This window comes from Carcharhinus amblyrhynchos, chromosome 11 (assembly GCF_965287045.1).
Source record: "Carcharhinus amblyrhynchos chromosome 11, sCarAmb.v2.hapA, whole genome shotgun sequence".
Classification (NCBI taxonomy): Eukaryota; Metazoa; Chordata; class Chondrichthyes; order Carcharhiniformes; family Carcharhinidae; genus Carcharhinus; species Carcharhinus amblyrhynchos.
The window spans coordinates 40,609,038-40,622,847 of record NC_137334.1 but is presented as its reverse complement, the minus strand read 5'-3'; the positions used below and the strand labels follow the sequence as shown (position 1 = coordinate 40,622,847).

Here is a 13,810-nt window from a genome sequence, read left to right as displayed (position 1 = left end):
CAAAACAAAAAAGTTATTCAGGGCCTCAGCCATTTCCCCATCCCCTACCACTAAGTCCCCCCTCTGATCCTCTAAGGGTCCAACGTTCACCCTAGCCAGCCTCTTCCTTTTCATATATTTATAAAAACTCTTGCTATCCTTTTTTATATTAAGCGCTAGCCCAGCTTCATAGTTTCTCCTACCCTTCTTTATCAACTTCTTTGTCAATCTTTGTTGACATTTAAACCTCTCCCAATCCTCTTCTCACCCACTACTCTTAGCTACTCTAAACACCTCCGCTTTTAATTTAACACTTTCCTTCACCTCCTTCGTTATCCACAGCTTATTACCTCTCCTCCTACGGTCCTTTTTAACCATCGGAATAAATTTCTGCTGAGCACCAAGAAAGATTTCCTTAAAGATCCTCCACTGCTCCTCAGCAGACTTACCTTCCAACGTGCTCCCCCAGTCAACATTCGCCAATTCTTCTCTCATCCTTCCGTACTCCCCTCTGTTCAAACAAAGGACGCGTGTCCAGGAACCCACTTTCTCCTCCTCCATCTGCACCAGAAACTCCACCATACAATGATCACTCTCCCCAAGAGGATCCTTCACCACAAGGTCCCTAATTCTACCCGCCTCGTTACATAACACCAGATCCAAGATAGCTCGCTCCCTTGTCGGCTCCAACACACACTGTTCAAGGAAACTATCCCAGCAGCATTCCAAGAACTCCTCCTCGAGCCCACCGCGTCCAACATGGGTCGACCAATCAATATGTAGATTGAAATCCCCCATAATTATCGCCATTCCATTCCTGCATGCCGCATTTATTTGCGCGTTAACAGCCCGCCCCACCTCCAGATCATTATTCGGGGGCCTATAGACGATACCCACCAGCGTCTTCTTCCCTTTGCTGTTCCTAATCTCCACCCACAACGATTCCACTTTCTGCTCTTTAGTTCCTATATCATCCCTTGCTACCACCCTGATGCTATCCTTAATCAGCAGAGATACGCCCTCCCCTTTTTCCTCCTGCCTATCCTTCCTAAACACTTGATACCCCTGGACATTCAGCTCCCAGTCCCTGTCACCTTGCAGCCACGTCTCTGTAATGGCCACCAGATCATATCCATTTGCGCTGATCTGCGCCACCAGCTCATTCACTTTATTCCAAATGCTTCGTGCATTCAGATAAAGTGCCTTCATCCCAGCCTTCACCTGGACCCTATTTGCCAGAACACCACCAACCATACTCACGCCCCCTACTCCCTTTATTATTGGGACATCCTCGGCCTCTTCCCTTACTTGTACCCTCTCCTTAACTTTAGGCCCCGTAATGTCACCTACCCTCGCACCCTCCCCCCGCAATTAGTTTAAAGCCCTGTCTACAGTCCTATTTACACGATTCGCCAGGACTCTGGTCCCAGCACGGTTCAGACCAACCCCATCCCACCCGAACAGGTCCCACCTACCCCAATACTGATGCCAATGCCCCATAAATTCAAACCCATTCCTCCCACACCAATCCCTGAGCCACCCATTCACTTCCTTAATCTTATCAACCTTACGCCCGTCTGCACTCGGTTCAGGCAGTAGCCCAGAGATAACCACCTTGTCGGTTCTACTTTTTAATTCCATTCCCAGCTTTTCATACTCCCTCCCCAGATCCTCAGTTCGCATTTTGCCTACGTCGTTGGCACCCACATGTACCACAACGACCGGATTCTCACCCTCCCATTCCAGGTTCCTCTGCAGCCCAGATGCGACATCCTGGACCCGAGCACCAGGCAGACAACACATCTTTCTGTGCACTTTGTCATTGTGACAAAGGACAGTGTCAATACCCTTAACCCCACTATCCCCAATTACTACTACGTTCCTTTTCACCTTCTCTTTGCCTATGTCCTGCGTCTGCATCACTGTACTGCGTGCAGTTTGCTCACCAACCTCACCTCCCTCGTTCCCGTCCAGACTGGAAGCAAGAACCTCAAACCTGTTATGCAGATTGAGGGGCTGAGGCATCCGCTCCCCACCCTCCTTCCTCCACTCCCCACCCTCCTTCCTCCGCTCAGCAGCCCCCTCTTGTTCCTGACCCTTAGAGTTAGCCAGTCTGGGGGGGGTGGATGTCACTTGCACCCCACTGACAATGGCACCCTCTCTCCCCCTGATGAGCCTCAGTGTCTGTAGCTCAGAGGCCAGCTCATCTACCTTGAGCTGGAGCTCCTCCAGCAACCTGCACTTACTGCAGACATGGTCACTGAGAAGGACCCTGGGGTCCACCAGCTCCCACATCATACAGAAACAACACATCACATGCCCCTCCATTATTCACTGTAGTAATATTGAAAATTTCAACACGAACTTACCTGGCCCTTTTTCTCCCCAGCCCTTTTGCTCCTAAGCCCTAGTAGTTCACTCTGCTTCCCTCTCACTCTGCTGCCCGCTCCGACGCTGCCCGCTGTCTACACCAGGCCTCCTTTTAAACCTGGCGCTGTTTTAAAGCTTGCTCCCCCACAACTCCCTGCTATCCACTCCCTTAGAATTCTTAAAGCGGTAGATACAAAAAGCCCGCAAAAATGCTTTTAAATGATTTAAACAGTTCTACAAGGTAAGGTCTTACTACGAAAGTGCTTTAAACTTATTTAAACAGGTTTTTAACAGGTAATTTCTTATCTGTCTCTCTGCTCCTTCACTCGTCTGCTCCAGCAAACAATGGAAGGCTTCACCGTATAGGCTGGGCGAATGGGCGAGGAACTGGCAAATGGAATTTAATGTTGGCAAATGTGAGGTTGTCCACTTTGGTAGGAATTGGTCCCTTAGAGGATGAGAAGGGGGACATAGTGGTAGGGGATGGGGATATGGCTGAGGTCCTGAATAACTTTTTTGTCTCTGTCTTCACTGAGGAGGACGTGAATAATTTGCTGGGTGTTAGAGATGGAAAGGTGGTAGGACTGGAGGGCCTGAATGACATTACTGTTACTAGAGAGGAGGTGCTCGACAGACTGGAGGGACCGATTGTGGACAAGTCCCCAGGACCGGATGGAATGCATCCGAGGGTTCTGAAAGAAATGGCGGAGGTGATAGTGGATGCCTTGGTGGTTATTTTCCAAACGTCACTGGATTCCGGGGAAGTGCCAGAAGATTGGAAAGCGGCTAATGTTACGCCGTTGTTTAAGAAGGGTGCCAGGCAAAAGGCAGGGAATTATAGGCCGATTAGTTTAACGTCTGTTGTAGGTAAAATGTTAGAATCCGTCATCAAGGAGGAAATAGCGAGGCATCTTGAGAGGGATTGCTTGATAGAGCAGATGCAGCACGGTTTCGTTAAAGGGAAGTCGTGTCTGACAAATTTACTGGAGTTCTATGAGGATGTGTCTAGGGCGGTGGATAGAGGAGAGCCGGTGGATGTGGTCTTCCTGGATTTTCAGAAGGCGTTTGACAAGGTACCTCACAGGAGGTTATTGCAGAAGGTCAGGGGACATGGAGTTGGGGGTAGGGTGTTAGCGTGGATAGAGGATTGGTTGTCAAATAGGAGGCAGAGAGTGGGGGTCAATGGGTGCTATTCGGATTGGCGGATGGTGACTAGTGGAGTGCCTAGGAAATGGCAAATGGAATTTAATGTTGGCAAGTGCAAGGTGGTCCACTTTGGTAGGAATAACGGTAGGAAGGATTATTACTTACGTGGCGAAAAACTGCAGCAGGCGACGGTGCAGAGGGACCTCGGGGTCCTTGTGCATGAGTCGCAAAAACCCAGCTTGCAGGTGCAGCAGGTGGTCAGGAAGGCGAATGGGATGCTGGCCTTCATAGCGAGGGGGATTGAATATAAAAGTAGGGAGGTCTTGCTGTGGCTGTATAGGGCATTGGTGAGGCCGCAGCTGGAGTACTGTGTGCAGTTTTGGGCGCCGTACTTACGCAAGGATATTTAGGCCTTGGAGGGAGTGCAGAGGAGGTTTACTAGGCTGATGCCAGAGTTGAGGGGGTTGAGCTATGAGGAGAGGCTGAATAAACTAGGCTTGTACTCGTTAGAGTTTAGAAGAATGAGGGGAGATCTCATTGAGACGTATAAGATGATGAATGGGATGGATAGGATAGAGGTGGAGAGGCTCTTCCCGCCTCCAGAGATTCACCACCCTTTGAGTGAAGAAGTTCCTCCTCAACTCCGTTCTAAACTGCGCCCCCCCCTTATCTTGAGGCTGTGCCCTCTAATCCTACTGTCCTTCCTGAGTTTTAATCCCACAACACATGTTGGTTACAGACTCCTTTAAATTTGTAGTAGTCAGTAATGTTTGTACTTCCACAGTATGTGGGACAGATTTGTTTAAATGCTAAACGGATTCACTAAATAACTGGTATCAATGCAAGGTTAAGGAATATAAAAGTACAACTTGCTTTAAGTTTTGTGATGACAACACACTGAGGTCACTAGGGATAGTTGTAATTTCACACAGATCCTGCAGCTTGATGTGTTGAATGGTTTCAAGCCGTGTTCAGTGATTTTTTTTGGATTCTGCAGAGACAATCTGAAGTCTCGACAGATGATCTCAGTCTTTACTCTGAAGTCAGCAGCTGTTTGGTTTACATAGAAGATAGTAACTATGGCTTTTGGGGGTCAGTTACAAGCAAGGCATACACTTGCATTAAATTGGAGACAGAAAGAGAGTTCTCTTCACGCTGACTTTCACTCACGATCTGTCTGACTCTGACCCCTGGGAAATCAGTTCCTCTTTTAACACAAAGGGTTAGCTTGCTTTAACATGATTTGTATCCCCAAACTAGCTAATTCCTAATATCAAACTGGGGAATCATTATTCCAGATCCATTGTTTACAGCTATTAGTTTAAATGGTCAGTGGAACCCTCTTCAGCTGAGGTCCATCATCCAAAGTGATCAAGTTTAATGACTTGGGGTGGGATTCTCCCAAAAAAATTCTAAGTGCCGAATTCACATAAAAACTGGAGTAAATCCCATTGGTTTCTTCAGCAGCATTTTCGAAATGAATCACCCACACTCTGCATAATAGAAAGCCTTAGTGTGAATCATGCTAAAAATTAGTGAGCAGGGCCTATTCCTGTTGAAGAGGCTGGCAGAATAGCACTCAGCGGACCACTGCGCATGTGCCACTCTGTCAAAGCGGAGATCAGTGCATGCACAGTAGCCCTGCACTGCTGGCCCCGTGCCACTCCCCCCCACCACCTGATTGCTGGGCCAGCCCTGACTACCAACCCCACCCCACTCAGCCTGCCTTGATCTCCTCCTCCAGCAGTCCCAATCTCTACAACCCTTGTCCCCACAATTCCACACTGCCCAGAGTACAGCCATTATGTCTTAATGTATATGTGCCCCTACTTGCACTTTTACTGCCCTGCGTAATATCTTTACCTGCATCGTGCCCTTGGTAGTTACCTGAGCTTTAATGATCTCACTTTTTGCGAGGTTTACAACTAAGTTTGAAAACAGCAATCTATGGAACAGGGATTTTAACTGGTCTAGGTGGTCTCTGCAGATGTACACTAATAGATTGTCCAGGTACAAAAATAATATACATTGTGCAAGCCAGAGACCACCTAGTAATTAGCTTTCGAAAGGTGTTTGGGGCATTTCCTAACCCAAATGGCATTATTCGGCATTGAAATTAGCTGTCAGGTGTGACAGAGATCTCTTTAGCTCAGGTGGTTAGGGAAACATGCCAGTATCCTTTTTAACAAATCTATTTTGGTGATACAAGTTGAGCTTCCTACTCTATAAATACAGTCTTCCAGGAAAGGGATTGCGTATGGATCAGCTTTGATCCTTGCATTAGTGTTTCTGTAATCAATGTTGAGCTAGTGGGTTTAGCACTAGTTCAACAGGAAAACTTCAGCTCCTGTGGTTGGGCTCAATCAAATGGTGCTCTAGCTCGTACTTAATTTCTTCCTGAGCCTGAGCTAATTTCTCAGCACCTATGCAATAAGAGTTTTGCATTATAGGAATGGTCTCTCCTCCACCTATATCATGTAGGACTAGGGCCATGCATTTTGTGTTGTCCCTGTGTGTCTCCTTAAATGCTGCAAACAGCTTTGTTAAGTCTCCTCTCTGCTCCATGTCTAAATGATGTGGAAACGCCAGTGTTGGACTGGGGTAAACTGACATTTGTTACCAAATAAACTTGTTGGACTTTAATGTGGTGCTGTGAGACTTCTTACTACATCTAAATAACAGCTTATTTCAGTATTGGCCAATCCAACGGTCGGGGACTTAAGAACAAATTTTTCAATGCTGCCACCAGACTTTTGAATGGTTCTATCATATACTAAGCTGATCTTTCTTTTCACCCTAACTGCAACATTATATCCTGCACCCTCTCTTTTCCTTCTCACCTATGTACTCTATGAATGGTATGTTTTGTCTGTATAGTACTCAAGAAGCAATACTTTTCATTGTATCCCAATACATGTGACAACAATAAATCAAATCATCAAAGCTTTCCTCTCCCTCTTGCTTGCCCTCACTGCTCTTTAGATCCAAATTTTTCCTCACTACTTGTTCATCCCCTTCCTGTCAGTAATACCACTTTAGCATGTTGACATGACATGCATTTGCTTTTTTCCTATGGTCTGTGGTGTCAATTGAGTAATTCACTTCCTACATTGTTTGAACCACTGAACCTGGCGTCGTGGGTCATCTTGTATCGGCAGTAACACTAAAACTTGGACTCCTGTCTTATATGTCCAGGTCTTAGCAAATTTATCTGCCTGTCTTTCCATAATGTTCTGCAAGGTTTTAAGGTGCCTTGAGCCACAGTGCAGGCTCTCATAAGCCAGTTCCAGAATATGGGTGAATTGTCTAGTAATTAAGTCTCCCCTTTATTCCAAAGCCTCTTTCAATAGTTTAAGAGGGTCTTTCACCTCATTGCCATAAACTCACACTTCAGGAATGATTTTTTTTGAGAAAAGGGCACATAACCATCAGACATAATCATTGCTTGTCTGGCTTTAGAGATCCTCTGCTTTTCAATACATGTCTTTGTGGAAAGTATGAGTAATTTTTTAACTCCTCTAGGAGAATCACATCCGGAGGTTTTTGTATGCGAGATCCATCTTGAATGCCTGTATTCATCAGTTGAAAGCAAATTGCTTGACCCTTTTGAACTGAATGTAAGTTTGCTCCAATCACTTCCAGTGGTTTGATGATCTCTCTTCAGATAATGGGGTATTAACTTCATGAGTTTTTCCGTTCAATTGAAGGGTCCACAGTTCTCCTGGCCAATTCAACTTCATTGTAAGATTTTCAAATGAAATAAAAAATGTTTCAACATTGTCGTCATTAAACATTGGTACCAATTCTGAGTCCTTTAAGAGCTCACAGCTTTGTCCTGAGTTAGGTTCATTCATCTCAGAAATGGTGTTTTCACTGTGCACAAACAATCTTCACCTACCAGCTCAAGCTGTATTATTTCCTGGTCTTTTTGTGCCTGTAATTCCCTCTGGAAGGCCCCCTTTCTTTCTTTTTCCTGGCATTTTCTTTCCGATCTTTCTCATTCCTTTTTTTCCCCCTTTCTCTCCTGCCTCTACATTTCCCTTGCTTGCTCTTGGAATTCTAGCTCTAGCTATCTCTGTTCCAGCAATATCCTTGCCAGTGGTAGCCTGTCCCTCTCCAATTCCATGTCTGCCTCCTGTCCTTCAAGTTCAATTGAAAAATAAGTTCACAAAAGTTTAAGGATTTCAGGTTCTTTAGTTTTTGCACCAACACTCATTACTACTTTTCTTGCTACACTGCATAATTCTTCAATTGATAAAGTTTTTTAGGTGTTCCAAATTACTTCATTTTGGTCTACAAAGCTAATAGTCTCAAATGCATGCAGGGCATACACTTGCAGAATGGCTGAAGAAGGAGAGAGGCGGAGTTCTCTCCTCACTGTTACCCACTCAGTCTGTCGGACTCCAACCCTGGAAAAGCAGTTTCTTTTTAACAGAAATAGTAACTTGCTTTCACATGACCTCCATCCTCAAACTAGCCAGTTACTAAATATGGTCATAGCAATGTGGGGAACCCTCATCTGAAGTCCTTTGTTTACAGTGATTAGAGTAAATGGCCAGTGGAGTCTTATCCTCAGCCAAGTTCCATTGTCCAAAACAATCAAGTTTAATGACTTGGTACATACCCACATGAATAAACATATTATGTCTGGATGTCTGAGAGTAATTCGGGGAAATGGGTCACTCACACTGATTGTTCGAATGAGCTACTTCCAGACCTTACGGGGCAAATTTTCCCATTCCGCCCGCCACAGGAATCATAGCAGGTGAAGGGGAGACCATGGAAAAGTTCATTGATCTTGGGTGGGATTTTCTGGTTTTGGGGCGAGCACGGAAAATCCTACCCTATGACTTCTATCTTATAGCTTTGTAATTAAACTAAATAAATATCTGTCATTTTAAGGGCTACTATTTATGTCACTTAACTCTTTAAAACTTAGTGGGTTCAGCCCCTTCAATAAATAACGATTTTTTGATATAAAACATGGTTTTATAACAGGGACTGGACTTCCAACATCAGCAGAGTGGAGGGCAATTTGACAATGTCAAACTTACAAACATATGTGAAAATATGAGCATCATGGTCTTGAATACTGCAACTGAAAGTCTTTCAGCAACGATTTTTTTGAAAACAATCACATGGTGATCAATGAAATTCGACATAAAATTTTAGCTAATCAATCAGGCTGCAGGTTGGCAGCATGGCATGGACCATTCATGCAAATATTTCACTCCAGATGGTTAGAGAATATAATTCCTACCAGTTAGTGTCGCTTTGTCCCACATTGCCTTCTGTGCTGGAAAGTATTCTAAACGTATATTTGAATAATTCACATATAGGCTTCCATAAAGGCTGGGAAAATTTGAGAAGCATTGTATAAGACCACATGAAATAGACTTCAATTCAGAAGACTTAGTATACTAGAAAGAGATGGACGTAAAAAGCAGAAAGTTCTTGATAAGGTTATAGGTCATGATAGTACTTACCAAACATGGTAACTAAATTATGAAGATTCATTCACCATTATCAAATTAATTACAAAAACTTGAACTCTGAGTGGCAGATGAAGAAAACAAGGCAGGTTATACCTCAAGTGCTCATGTGTTTTATAATGATGGTCCTGAGGTACATGATGCAGTAGAATGAAAGGCTGGATAGTGGTAATGTGAGTGATCAGGGTATATTGCACAGAGTTAGCACCTCCTACAGGTCATTTGCCCAGGGTAGGTACTTGGGTGACATATACTCCAGCAGACTCCAGTGAAAGGAGAGCTGCAACAATTGTGGGATGTGCAGGAACAAACACTGGCAAGTAAAACTGTTGGTTGCATGTTCAGTATGTGGCCAATAAGTGAGGTCAGTGGATTGGCAGAGTGAGGTGAAAGAGTGCAGAGGAAGAAGGCATGGTGTAGGTATAGCCCGGGAAATTACCGACCGGTGAGACTGACCTCAGTGGTTGGTAAGTTGATGGACAGGCTGCTGACGGACAAGATTTATGAGTATTTGGAGAAGTTTAGAATGATCAGAAATAGTCAACATGGTTTTGTCAAGGGCAGATCGCGCCTTACGAGCCTAGTTGAGTTCTTTGAGAGTGTGACTGAGCACATTGACGAAGGAAGGGCGGTAGACGTGGTTTACATGGACTTCAGCAAGGCGTTTGATAAGGTCCCCCATGCAAGACTTCTTGAGAAGGTGAGAGGGCATGGGATCCAGGGGGCTTTGGCCTTATGGATCCAGAACTGGCTTGCCTGCAGAAGGCAGAGAGTGGTTGTGGATGGGTCTTTTTCTGCATGGAGGTCGGTCACCAGTGGAGTGCCCCAGGAATCTGTTCTAGGACCCTTGCTGTTTGTCATTTTCATAAATGACCTGGATGAGGAAGTGGAGGGATGGGTTAGTAAGTTCGCAGACGATACGAAGGTTGGTGGTGTTGTGGATGGTCTAGAGGGATGTCAGAAGTTGCAGCGGGACATAGATAGGATGCAAGACTGGGCGGAGAAGTGGCAGATGGACTTCAACGCAGGTAAATGGGTAGTGGTCCATTTTGGCAGGACCAATGGGATGAAGGAATACAATATCAAGGGTAGGAGTCTTAGCTGGGTTGAAGAGCAGAGGGATCTTGGGGTCCGGGTCCATAGGACTCTTAAATCGGCCTCGCAGGTGGAGGATGTGGTCAAGAAGGCGTATGGTGTACTGGCCTTCATTAATCGAGGGACTGAGTTTAGGAGTTGGGAGGTAATGCTGCAACTTTATAAGACCCTTGTCAGACCCCACTTGGAGTACTGGTCGCCTCACTATAGGAAGGACGTGGAAGCTATTGAAAGGGTGCAGAGGAGATTTACAAGGATGTTGCCTGGATTGGGAGGCATGCCTTATGAAGATAGGTTGAGGGAGCTGAGACTCTTCTCCCTGGAGAGACGAAGGTTGAGAGGCAACCTGATAGAGGTTTATAAAATGTTGAGAGGAATAGGTAGTGTGGATTCTCAGAGGCTATTTCCCAGGGCTGAAATGGTCGCTACGAGAGGACACAGATTTAAGGTGCAGGGAAGCAAGTACAGAGGAGATGTTAGGGGTAAGTTTTTCAGTCAGAGGGTGGTGAGTGAATGGAATCGGCTGCCATCGGTGGTGGTGGAGGCGAACTCGCTGGGGTCTTTTAAAAGACTTCTGGATGAGTATATGGGATCTATTGGGATTGCGGGTTATAGATAGGTCTATGGCTTAGTGGGTATAGAAGTAATCGGCGCAACTAGTGGGCCGAAGGGCCTGTTTGTGCTGTAGTGTTCTATGTATTGAGAGTCACCTGCATCAGAAAATGATCACGAATTGAAGAAGCCACCTCCAGTAATACAAGTGGGGGATATCGCAATAATAGTCCCAGCAGATATAAAGGTGGAGATAATAGCTCCTTAACATTTCATTTGTGCCTCCCACATATATTAAGTTTATTTTAAAAGTTTTTAATGTTCTAAAGTCTTAAAAGTTTTTAATGTTCTAAAGTCACAAGTAGACTTACATGAAGTTACTGTGCAAATCCCGTAGTTGCCGTATTCAGGCGCCTGTTTGGGTGCACTGAGGGCGAGTTTAGCATGACCTAACCAACCTGTCTTTCAGACTGTGGGAGGAAACCAGAGCACCTGGAGGAAACCCACATAGACATGGGAAGAATGTGCCAGCTCCGCACAGACATTGACCCAAGTCGGGAATCAAATCCAGGTCCCTGGCTGTGAGAGGTAACAGTGCTAACATATTAACAATCAGTAACGATGCTGTAACTTTCAGTCACTAACATTTCTGCTCCCATTGGCCTAGTTTTTAAACTGTGTTTTGAAACAGAAGAACGAGTAGCATCTTAGAAGACTCAGTCTTTCGTGTCGGCATGTCCAATTCAATCCACCCCAGTAGCCAAAAAAGACTTCTTATTGACTATCTGATTATGTCATCATTGCATTAATTAATACAAGATCTGACTACCTACTTCCACAAATTTTATAAACAAATTCCAAAATGTTAAAATTCAACATGTTCAAATAATAATGTGCAGTTAAACTCATTGCAGTGAATCATGGGAAGTCAAAATTGTTTATTAAATGGGAAATATGCAAAAATATATACCAACAGGATTATTTTTACCATCCAATTCGTACATTGTTCTAAACTCAGGTTTTTACAGATGTTTTAGATTCCAGTTGCCAAATTACAAAGGTGTTCCATTCGTAAAAGTTTCACTTTGACACACATTTTACTTCCCATAGTGAGTCAGATCCGCAATGAAATGAACACAAGGCTCATTACCAGTATCAATAGGTATAGATACCGCAATCAAATTCCTCACAAGCGATTAGCCTCGAGTAGCTGGGAGGGTTAAATTGGGGTTTAGTGTGTATCCAACTCCCTAGTTCCGGAGAACACATATTTGCTGCAACGTTCACAATCCCCAAACCATGAGATCATCTTTTATTACTGATCCAAAACATCAGCCTCTTTCCCAGCACAACATGTCTTTTTCAAACCTGCAAGCACACATATCAACTAATAGGGCATCTGGTCAAAAATACTTCCCAAACTTGCCAATAATATTGCCTTCAAGCGTAAATCTATCTCTAACATTAGTTTACTTCCATCTCAGTATGTGAAAATGCATATTGCACCCTATTATATCATGCTTCCTCTTGGTGGTAGTATGTGATATATGAACTTCAAATATGTGCTCCTTCATAGCGCTATCTGAATATCCAGTTGCATGATGTGGCTCAATGCTGTGTATCTAGAAAAGCTTCATAAGACTGGGGCATCCTCATCTCATGGCACCCAAATTTTGAGACAAACCCAACCTCCACCTTTTCTACCTTTTATTCCTTTCCTCTGTACCTCTCCACGTGCTCCAAAGCCTAGTCCACATGGAGCACAAAAGAACAAAGGCAAGGAGATTGTTAATCCATTTTTATTTACAGTTATTTTCCACTTCAAGATTGCCATGAGATGCAGTCTGTCCCAGACACCAGCACGAATTACATTAGAGGTGATGACAGATGCATGAAATTGTACAGCGTTTAAGGCTTTCAATGAACTGCACATCTCAGGCTAAGTGAAAACACACTCACAGGTGACGTTTAGAGGTAAAGAAGCTCTCTGGGTTCTTCAGGATATTAATACGAAGGTCTTGAAGTCATTCAGAGCAGTTAGGGGAAGTAGTTATAAATGGTTAAATACACTGAGTATAGCACCTTTTGGATGGGATATCCCACTTTTACTTGCCTGACCTGGTAATGTCATTAACATTCTTGCAGCACCATTACGGGACAGCTGAGATGGTATATTCTGCTCGGTCCATAACCTTTTATCATGCCTGCACTGCTTTTACTTTCCAAATCCCACATCCCAAAAAGGCCTCCTACCTCATCCAAACTTCACTGGAAGCCAGTTGCCTGAGCAACTCACAGGATGGAGCAGTCAAGCAAGCTGTGAGCTGGGGAGTGAAAGACAGGAATGTCAACGGGAACTTTGAAAAGAACATTTGTTATCTTTCATTGGTGACCACTGAAGAACTTGAAACCTGCGTGCTCACTGTTTGAGAATTTCATCAAGTGGTACTGTAATAGACATTAGGCTCCTGATTTACATATTCATTTGGTGTGACATGTTTTGGCATAGGCTAGGGCACCCATAAATAGGGCCCACAAATTTAGCTGGGGGAACTTGATCACTTTACATTAATGTCCTCTAGTTCTTGACACTTCTGCCAATGGGAACAGTTTCTCTCTATCCAGTCAAGACCTCTCATGATTTTGATTATATAGGTATGCTTTGCACCCAGATCAAAACAGGCACAATGTGTATCAATTTTTATCCCTGTCTCTCCCTGTAGCCCTTGAAAAAGCACCTCATGCAGTGTTAGAACTTCAGGCACTAACAGTGGCCCACTTTATTAATTCATAACAGGAAATGCAACCAAATCTTTATTAAAAAAATAAACTACTGTTTACACATTTGCATCTGGGGTGCAGAGTCCTTCAGTTACTGTAGCTGAAAATCACAACCTTGAATAAAATCTTACATGTTTGATTTTAATGAATGGTGGCGAGTAATTGAGCAACTAACAGGAGGAGGCTCCACAATTACCACTGTGCTCAATGATGGGGGAGTCGAGCACATCTTTGCAAGAAACAAGACTGAAGCAATTGCAACATCCTCAGCCAGCAGTGACAAGTGGATGATTCATCCTAGCCTCCTCCTGAGGTCCCCAGCATCACAGATGTCAGTCTTCAGTCAAATTGATACACTCCACATGATATCAAGAAATGGCTGAAGGCGCCAGATA

The 13,810-nt window shown here is 44.2% G+C and overlaps 1 protein-coding gene across 1 annotated transcript in view; it reads right to left on the bottom strand.

Annotated features, from left to right (window-relative positions):
• The window catches only part of ccdc141 (coiled-coil domain containing 141), a 160,121-nt gene that overhangs the window by 133,020 nt on the left and 13,291 nt on the right, over positions 1-13,810 (bottom strand). The gene's annotated exons all lie outside the window — the stretch shown is intronic.